This window comes from Podarcis filfolensis (assembly GCF_964270895.1).
Source record: "Podarcis filfolensis genome assembly, chromosome: 9".
Classification (NCBI taxonomy): Eukaryota; Metazoa; Chordata; class Lepidosauria; order Squamata; family Lacertidae; genus Podarcis; species Podarcis filfolensis.
This window is the reverse complement of record NC_139610.1, coordinates 54,654,141-54,663,874: the sequence shown is the minus strand read 5'-3', so window position 1 is coordinate 54,663,874 and position 9,734 is coordinate 54,654,141. Positions and strand designations below refer to the sequence as shown.

Sequence of the window (9,734 nt, the reverse complement as noted above, 5' to 3'; positions counted from 1 at the left end):
TTGTCCATAATAACAGTGGACCAAGCAAAGTGTGTGAAGGGAGTATGAAGTCCTGGTTACTTATAGGGAAGAGGAAGGAAATTTCTATTTGACTAGCAAAGCTGGAATGAAGTTTGGGGAAGGGGGATGCCCAGTTCCATCACCTGTGCCTCCTTGCTGAGCCGCATTGCCTCTGGAGCCAGACCAAACTACCATCAGGACTCCCACTTCTTTACTGGCATTCTGAGATGCAGAGTTATTTAACAGCAGCCCAAGAAACATCTGCTTTTGGATCTGCTGTGCTTGCCTGCCCATTTTTCCTACTGCACCCATGTCAGATACATTTCCATTTATGGCTCATACGAAATGGCTTCCTTAACCAACAGCCTTCTGAATCAGGCCACATTACTCACTCTGCAGTCTATGAAAAAGATGGTCAATTTCCTGATTCTCCCTGATGTGTGTCACTCGGTTACGGGCATGGATATTGATTTGTCATTAGGACAACTCCCACAAAAAATGGGATGATTAGGACAGTTGAGGCAGCATTGTTCTCTTGCCATCATTCCTGGTCAGAAACCAGGAATTTCTGACAAATACAATCAACGACACTTGTCCCACACACAAAAGCAATTATTTGCATCAGAGATGTTGTGTCTAACAAAACAGTAACATTACTTCAAACATTTAAAGGCAAGGCTTCATGATGTCATTCTACTAACAGGAGTAATGCATTGACTGACTATGCATCATAACCATAGTGCAATCCATAAGCAATTTAGACTGCCATACTTACGCCGAAGTTTGTCCATTCTATGAGCCAGCTAAGCATGAGTGAACTAAACATTAGTTTTAAATGCTAACTTGGAAATGGAAGCTTTGTTCTTGTTGCTGTTGAGACTCATTTAGGATCACAGTGTTTTCAAGAGTGGGTAATCTTTTTTTCACTTTTAGGGTAGTGTACCCTCAAGGGAAAGTGGCCAGGGGACGCAAAGCAGTGGTGGGTGTGTCAAAAGCTGGCAAGCACCCCATCTCTCCTTCATCCAGTCATTACATGCACTCATTCTCACTCCCATCCATCCATCCACGGGTGATGGGGGTGGCAATGAGCCTCTTGGGCTTGCCAATCATAAAGTCGGCGGTTCAAATCACCATGACGGGGTGAGCTCCCATTGCTCTGTCCCAGGTCCTGCCGACCTAGCAGTTTGAAAGCACACCAGTGAAAGTCAATAAATAGGTACCACTGTGGCTGGAAGGTAAATGGCATTTCCATGTACTCTGGTTTCTGTCATGGTGTTCCATTGTGCCAGAAGCAGTTTAGTCATGCTGGTCACATGAGCCGGAAAGCTGTCTGAGGACAAATGCCAGCTCCCTCGGCCTGAAAGCAAGTTGAGACCCCATAGTTGCGTTTGACTGGATGTAACCATCCAGGGGTCCTTTACATTTTTACCATCCATTCGTCCATTCATCCATCCATCCATCCATCCAGCCAGCCAGCCATTCATCCATCTACATTTACACAAATACAGAGTCATATATTACAAACTCCCCAGTTCATCATCATCTCACATCAGTCTCTCTCTTCACCACCCCTCTCTCCATTTCTCGTTTTCATACTAATTCACACACACATTCATAGAATCATAGAATTGTAGAGTTGGAAGGGACCATTGGGGTTATCTAGCTCAATCCCCTGCAATGCAGGAATCTGGAGCTTGAACCCACACCCCTGAGATTAAGAGTCTCATGCTCTATTGACTGAGCATCATCCATTTCCATCCCACACTTTCTTTCCCTCCCATTCACATAATCAGATAATTCCCATTCTCTTTTCCTTCCATGATGGGTGCGGGAATCAAAGCTTCATTCCCCCCCAGCCTAGCAAGGAAATACAGTGAGATGCTAGGGCAAGAACAGAATGATCTGTTTCTCCACTGGCATCCTAGGAGCAGAAAAAGAGGCTTCTCTTTCTCTAAGCTTAGCAGGGAAGAAAAGCAATCTGCTGGAACAAGAACAAGGCAACCTATTTCTCCATAGGCAGCTCAGTTGCCATGTCGGCTGGTACTTGATCAAAGGGAGATTTGGAAGATGCTGGAGGGGGGAGCATTGGGGGCACACAGAGTAAGTCAAGGGCTGAATGTGGCACATGGTGTGCTGTTGCCCACCCTGAGTCTTTATTGTATTGAAGGGAATGGAGTTTTCTTAATCAAGTTGCTTATGGATTTCAGTTCTTGCACACTTACTTGACTTAATAAACATGCATAGCATCAGGCCATTAGCCGCTTCTGACTTCAATGCAACTAGAAGGCTGTAGTGCAAGTAAAGTGTCTACCAGAGTAGCTCTTCTTCAGATACCACCCAACCTACAGAGTAGGTGGATTGCATTAGCAGAACCTTCACACATATTAAATATGGACTCCAATTGCATGGGCTCCAGTTCATATTAAAGGTGCAAGGTGACAGCAGAAATATAGATGATCTGAAGGTTTTCTTCAGTGCCCACCACATGTAAAGGAAACATATTGGGGCTGTGTGTGAATGAGACCTGTATCGTGGCATAACCCGGCCAAGCAAGAAGATGGATCAGGTCTCCTAACATCATTCAGCCAACAGCCTGAGAGTAATGAACATTAAAGATCTAGGCAGGAGGCCTAAAGAGTCAAACGGTGATTTGGGTCCTGAGAGGACAATATTATTGCAATATCTCTCTTGTGCTCTCCCTTTACACTTTCTTTGACTTTTCCGCATTTCTGCATGCTTTCTTCTAGTACATCTTTCCATGTTTTCTTGCTCATTGCTCTTCACAGTCCTCTGAAAGAATAAAATGAACGAGACATCGGGGAAGGCTGTCTGAATTGCCTGTTTGGGGAAATGACCCATATGAGCTGGGAGAAAGGGACCAATTTACATCAGTCTAGAAAGATGTGGTTTAGGAGCAAATTGAAGTGTTACTAGAAGTTTTAGAGCAAATTATATATATATATATATATATATATATATATATATATATATATATATCCTGGAAGTCAAGTCCAAATGAAGAAAACAGAAGAGAACATAAACTCTGGCAAGTTAAATGAAGGGGTGGGGGAAAACCTATAAAAAAGCTGGTCAAGAGGGAATTTTTTGGTGTAACCAGCTAAAAAAAGACATAAAAATGAACAATACGATTTTTTCCCGTAAATAAAAAAAAGCTGAATGCAGGAAACTTGCCAGAGAGTCAATGAGACTAGTAGACCACTCAAACACTGAAGAAAACGAAAACAAGTTGTTTCTACATAGGATACCAGTATGTTTATATCCTATTTTTCCGTTATATTTACAGAACTTATGCCTGATCATTTCTATGTCTGTGCTAATCACCATGCTAATTTAAGAGGAGGTAACTAAACTTGTCACCAAAATGAAATATTAAATATTATGAGTGGTATCCAAGGCTTGCACAAGCTGCCTTCCCTTTATTTTCCCAAATTCTTTGCTCCCACGGTACTATTCCTCCCACACCTCCATGTTCTTTCTTTAGGATCCCTGTGTAGGTTGTTGTGAGGATAAAAATGGTGGGAGACAACTACATATGCTACCCTGAGCAACTTGGGGGTGGGGGGGAATGCAATAGATAAATAAATAAATAAAACCTGCTACCTTGGATAACTGAGCTTGCGCTTGGCAGAGAACATTCACTTGATACTCTGCAACTTCATATTGGTAAGCTTGACTTCTCCCACAGGCACCAAACAAACCGTTATGGATTTTGGGAAATGCAAAGGCTAACAGCGAAGAAACTGCAAAGCAATACCCTTGCAATATGCATCTGATGTGATTTTCACAATGCTTCCCAACCAGTTAAACCAACATTCCCCAACCTGGTAGATACTGTCCAGATGTTTTGAACTACAACTCCCATGATCCCTGACCATTGTAGTGGTGATGGGATCTGGAGTCCAAAACCTTTGCAAGGCCCTAGGATGGAAGGCTTAAGTTGAAGACTTACATCTCTAAAACCCAGAAGCCCCAAAAAGAACAAGAGAAGTTTTCAATGTCAACTTTTAAAAGAGAAAACAACAACCAAGAGTCCCATGGCCTCCGATTCGACCAAGTGGGCTTTAGTCCACAAACTCTTATGCCTCAATGAATATGTTAGTCTTTAAGATGCCAAAGGACTCTATTGTTTTTGCTATAATAGACTAACATAGCTATGCTTCTGTAAATCATGTTAAAGTTGTTTCATGGAAGTCTAACTTCTTATGGCAACTTCTTAAGACATCCAGTAATTCATTTGAGTGGAAGACCGGGGGAAGGGAAGCCTGTAAGTAAGGTATCATACCTTGATATATGCCAACATTATGAAATACAAATGAGGAAATATGCTTTCTGCTCCACCAACCCACCAATTTCCCTCTACACTATGGCAATTGCCCCTAAACCAAGCAAAGGAAATGCTTATTAGTTCTGTTTCCACCCAACGCCACAGTATGTTGAAAACACAAATTCTAGGCAGGAGAACTGTCATTAAAAAATGGTCTCCAGCCCAAACCCAGAGATTTGGTCAGTTTTTGCCTGTCGTCCCTGGAAAATGCTGATTGATTATGATGGTTGGTTCTGATAGCTTCAGTTCCAGCTGCCAACAAACACCTCTTCTGATATGAAAGGTCAGTGAACAAAGAAAGGAGTGTGAGCAGCAACTCAGCAAATTATTATCATCAATATTATTAGCAATAACTATACATTTATGGATCATCTTGTATACATGCATCAAAACAATTTACAAATATAGAAGTTGGGTGCCATACCACTCTATGCCAAGCGATAGCAAGGTTCCAGGGGGTTCCAGGTGAATACCTAGAGTTTGTGCACCTTTGGAGAATTGAAGGTGTGGTGTGAAGGCTGTCATAACTTTAAGAAATAGGATTTATTCACATATTTGTACCTTCAGTCTGCATGGAGGCAGTCCAGATCTTACAGCATCGTCATTTTGAGAGGGACTTGTTCTCCACAGCAGTTCTGCACTGGATTGCAAGGCATCTCTCCCAGCCAGCCTTCAGCCGGTCTGCCCAAGATGGATCCCTTCCTTTTGTCCCCCCCACTTTCCTTCCCAACACACCTTTCTCTAAAGACTCTCTTTTCCCACATGCCCCATCACCATGGCAGCTTCTGTCTGCTCAGGCCCAAGATTCCTCTAAGATGGGGTGTCAACACCTTTTGTCATGTTAATGTGTCTATCCAGGACTTTTAAAAAGTCAGAACTTGCCAGAACTCAGTTCTGGCACCTCTCAGGTGGGTGCTATTGCAATTCTAAGAGAATGAGAGAGGTGTTTATGATGGTAAGTTCCAGCACCTCTTTTTCTATAAAAATAGCACTGCCTCTATTCCAGGTGAGGCACTTGCTTGGAAGGAAGCTCAGCTTGTATTTTTCCACTGGCCTCCAAACTTCCTTTCAATACTACAAATAATCAAAATCCTACCATTTATTAATTTCTAGGATTTATGGAGGTTCCCCCATATCTCTCTCTCTCTCTCTCTCTCTATATATATATATATATATATATATATATATATATCTGAAGACAGGTTTTAAAACAATACAAAATGAACATCTAAGGCAGAGACCTTTTCATCCAGCTGGAAAAGCTTGTTGAAACAGAAAAATGTCCTCGATTGTTTCCAGAGTATATATCCATATATTCATCATATTTCAGAACACCTCCTCACTTTTCTACAAACATGCACTCTGGTAACAAAGACAGCAATTGTCTTCCTCTTTCTGCGCTGCTGTTTGAAAGCACATCCTCTATGAATCCAATCCACTGTGTTTTTAATTCCCTTTCAGAAATGCCTAAAGAAACCTGAATTTACTTTCCAAGATTTAATTAGCCAGTTCCTCTGTATTGTATGTGTGTGTATACACACACACACACACAAGCTCAAAAAAGGCTGGGAAACACAAATGAAGAATGTGTGGGTTTTGGCTGAGAGATTAGCCATGCTTTAGTAATCTAGTGTGCCAAACTGTTTCTTATTAATGGATCATGCAAGCTCTCCCCAGCAGCCCCCACCCCGCCCCACCCCACCAAGTCTGCCACTTTCCCAACATATCAATAGCAAATGTTCTGAGAAACGCAACTTTTTCTGATGGAGCCCACCCTGACTTTTATTGTGTGATCTTAAGCCGCCATCAAACGTTAATATCAGACGGAGAGGAGGCTTTCTGTTGCTGTTAAAGGAAACAATTCTCTTCTTTTATAAAACACACACACACACACACTTAGAACATAGAGTTTAACTAGTGCTTTCCCCCCCGGGGGTACTCGTGGGTATGCAGTACCAGCACCTTTTTTTCTAGAAGAAAAGCACTGAGTTTAACACAAAAAGTAGTTAGATTTGTTCTGGGAAAGAGCACAAAAGGATATTGTGCAAGGCCTGGGGACAAGCCCCTCATTGCTGCAGCACTCTGCTGTAGAAGGTTGCTGTCTTCATTGAAGCACATACGGTTTTTCCCCAGTATAAGCAAAGTAGGTTTTATTCAAGTTCTACTCAGAGGAGACCCACTGCAATTAGTGAACCTAATCTAATACAGTGGACACTCAGGTTGCGAACGTCATCCGTGAGGGATGCATGTTCGCAACCCGCAGCAGCACGTCTGCACACACGCGGGTTGCAATTCAGTGCTTCTGCACATGCACAAAGCACGATTTAGCGCTTCTGCACATGTGCAACTGCCGAAACCTGGAAGTAACCCGTTCCGGTACTTCCGGGTTTCGGCAGGTCCGTAACCCGAAAAAATGCAACCTGAAGTGTCTGTAACCCGAGGTATGACTGTAACGTGCATTAGCTTCACTTAGTCTACTCTGAGTAGAACTACAGTTGAATACCACACACATTGATACTGAAATGTTTGGAGGTGGCATGCAGAAGGGGTATCTAGAAGCACTTAGCACTGGTTACTAATTTAAAGGTAAAGGGACCCCTGACCATTAGGTCCAGTCGTGGCCGACTGGGGTTGTGGTGCTCATCTCGCTTTATTGGCCGAGGGAGCTGGCGTACAGCTTCTGGGTCATGTGGCCAGCATGATTAAGCTGCTTCTGGCGAACCAGAGCAGCGCACAGAAATGCTGTTTACCTTCCCGCCGGAGCGGTACCTATTTATCTACTCGCACTTTGACGTGCTATCGAACTGCTAGGTTGGCAGGAGCAGGGACCGAGCAACGGGAGCTCACCCCGTTGCAGGGATTCGAACGGCCGACCTTCTGATCGGCAAATCCTAGGCTCTGTGGTTTAACCCACAGCGCCACCCGTGTTCTTGTGTTAAACAACTTGGTTCCTTAAGGACTGCTTGATTCCTTATGTCCTGCCTTGATTGCTGAGGTCTTCTGGTAGGGCACTTTTGGTAGTCTCACTTGGCCCTGTAGTTCAGCTGGCCTTTACTAGGGCCAAGCTTTCAGTGTGGCATGCTCTGCCCTGTGGAACTCCTTGCCAATAGAAGCTTTGCTGTCTGATAACACGTTGCTTTCTCTTTTGTGTTAAAGCAAGAGTGGGGAAGCTTTGGCCCACCAGGTGCTCTTGGGCTGCAAATCAGACTACAATTTTGCCTCAGCCGTTGGCTATGGTTGCTAGGGCTGATGAGAATTATACTTCTCATCTGGAGAGCCAAAGGTCCCCTGGCATAAAATAATAAGTACCCATTTTCACTATACATTTAAAGGAGCATCATACCACTTTAAAAGGTCATGGCTTCTCCCAAAGAATCCTGCCAACTGTAGTTTGTTCAGGATGCTGGGAGTCATGGTTGTTTTTATTAATATGCATTTATTATAGGGTTTTTTTTTAACATACTGATTTTAATAAACTTGTGTTTTAGTTGGCTGTAAATCACATTAATGTTCTTGAATAATTGGTGGTAAATATATATGGATAGATTACTTCCACGGCGCAATTAAGAGGAACAGAAAATGTGCAAATCTTACCCATTTCCTTTTCCTTGTTCAGATAGCTAGGTAATACATCAGACAGGAATTAGCTGCCGACATCCCACCGAAAGACAAATTAGGAATGTCTGCCTACTATGATAAATCCAGACCGCCTCCTTGAGAAATGTTAACTGAAATGTTTGTGACAAGTGCAGGGGAAACAGATTCCAAGGTATAACATCCAAGCGACTGTCAAAGACCATGGTTAATCAGACTGACAACTTTAAAGTAAAATGGGGTTCAAAAGGGATTTGCTTAGCAGAGGCTAATGGTTTTTCTAAAGGAATGATCTGAATGACATGGTATACCCTGACATTCCCAGTAGGAGGGCCATCATGTGTTCTACTTTACAGAGGCCATCATCTATTTTGAGGACTGTTTGAGGAGAGCATCCTGCTTAAAGGGCTTCCTAGCCCAGGTTCAGTTTAAAGATAGGTTAAGGGAGACCAGAAGATGCCCATGAACAGCAGAATGATGAAGCACTCCGATCACCAGGTCAGTCTTCCGGTCTATGCCATTTTATTCCTATTTAAATTACAGGAATTATTTCAGAAATCACACCCATCTATACAAATTAGCACATGCAGATGGCATGCAAAACTGTGTCCATTTTTGCCCTCTTTTATATCATGCATTTCCTCTTTTTTGCCCTAATCGTCCATCAGACCTGTCCAGTTGAACAACCATTTTTCATAGCATCCCCTCTTAACTATCTTCTGGCAGGTCCAGTGATGTTGACTGTTTTTATGAATGGCTTGGCTCTGAGAGAGCTGACTTCCCAAGCCTGGAAGGAAACGTAATTTAGTATCCAGCTGCTTATGGCTTCTTCATTCATGCTCCCAGAAAGAGATGGCAGGAGTGGTACCCTAGCGGGTTGGAATCATTCCATTAAGGACTCATGAAAGAGCTTATTGCTGCAGAACAATGGCTGCCAACATGTGACCATCCATATGTTGTTGGGCTGCAACTCCCATAATCCCTGAGCATTTGCCATGCTGGTTGGGGCTGATGGCAGTAAGAGTTCAACAATGAAGGGCACCATATTGGTCACATTTGTCGTTGGAGGAGGAAACAGCTTATAATCATGGAATGAAAATGGTGCTATGAAACACCTCCCAGGGACCAGGACAAATCATTTTGTGGGACAAATATGACCCACTAATCACTAGCTAGCCATGCTTTATTTGGATTGGGTTATACTTATCAGATTTCTTAACTTTATTCATTTTGTTTTACAAGGAAGCAACAGAACAGTACAATGTAGCATGAAAGAAAACCCAGGCTCCTTATTTAAAGGTGACTAAAATCATCTAAAATTCTGTCATTAAACAAATTACCAAATCTCTCTACATACTGTAAGCGGGTTCTTCAAATTTGCTTATTACTTTATTGGTTTGTTGGTTGTGTATTCATAATATGGTGCCTCAGTGAAAGTCATTCCACTCTGCTTGGTTGCTCAGCAGCACTTCTGCCCCTATGGGCTAGTTTTTAACATTAACAAAAATAACCCTTAAGTTGCAGACTGAATGATCCCTGCTGTGGCAGTTCCAACATTCCTGTGGGGGTTTTGCAGATCAGGAAGTGCAGGCAGCCAGGAAGGCTTCAGTGAGACTGAGGAAATGTTTGCTGGAAAGGAAAAAAAAACACCACCAGCTTTTTCCTTGTGCATGATAAAGTAAGTGAAACCCTGAATCCATTGGAAATTTAAAGAAATCCTCAATTGTCCTGAGAATGAGGCAGGATAATGGAAGCCTTTTTCCTGGAGTAGAGGGAACCTTTTGAGAAAATGGTA

The 9,734-nt window shown here is 42.7% G+C and overlaps 1 long non-coding RNA gene across 1 annotated transcript; it reads right to left on the bottom strand.

Moving 5' to 3' along the window:
* Positions 1–2,646: 2,646 nt before the first annotated feature.
* Positions 2,647–8,007, bottom strand: LOC310742559. The gene is made up of 2 exons (XR_014538554.1): positions 7,940–8,007; positions 2,647–2,790 (listed from the first exon to the last, which is right to left on the bottom strand). It is a non-coding gene; the product is annotated as an uncharacterized lncRNA (long non-coding RNA).
* Between the last annotated feature and the right edge of the window lie 1,727 nt (positions 8,008–9,734).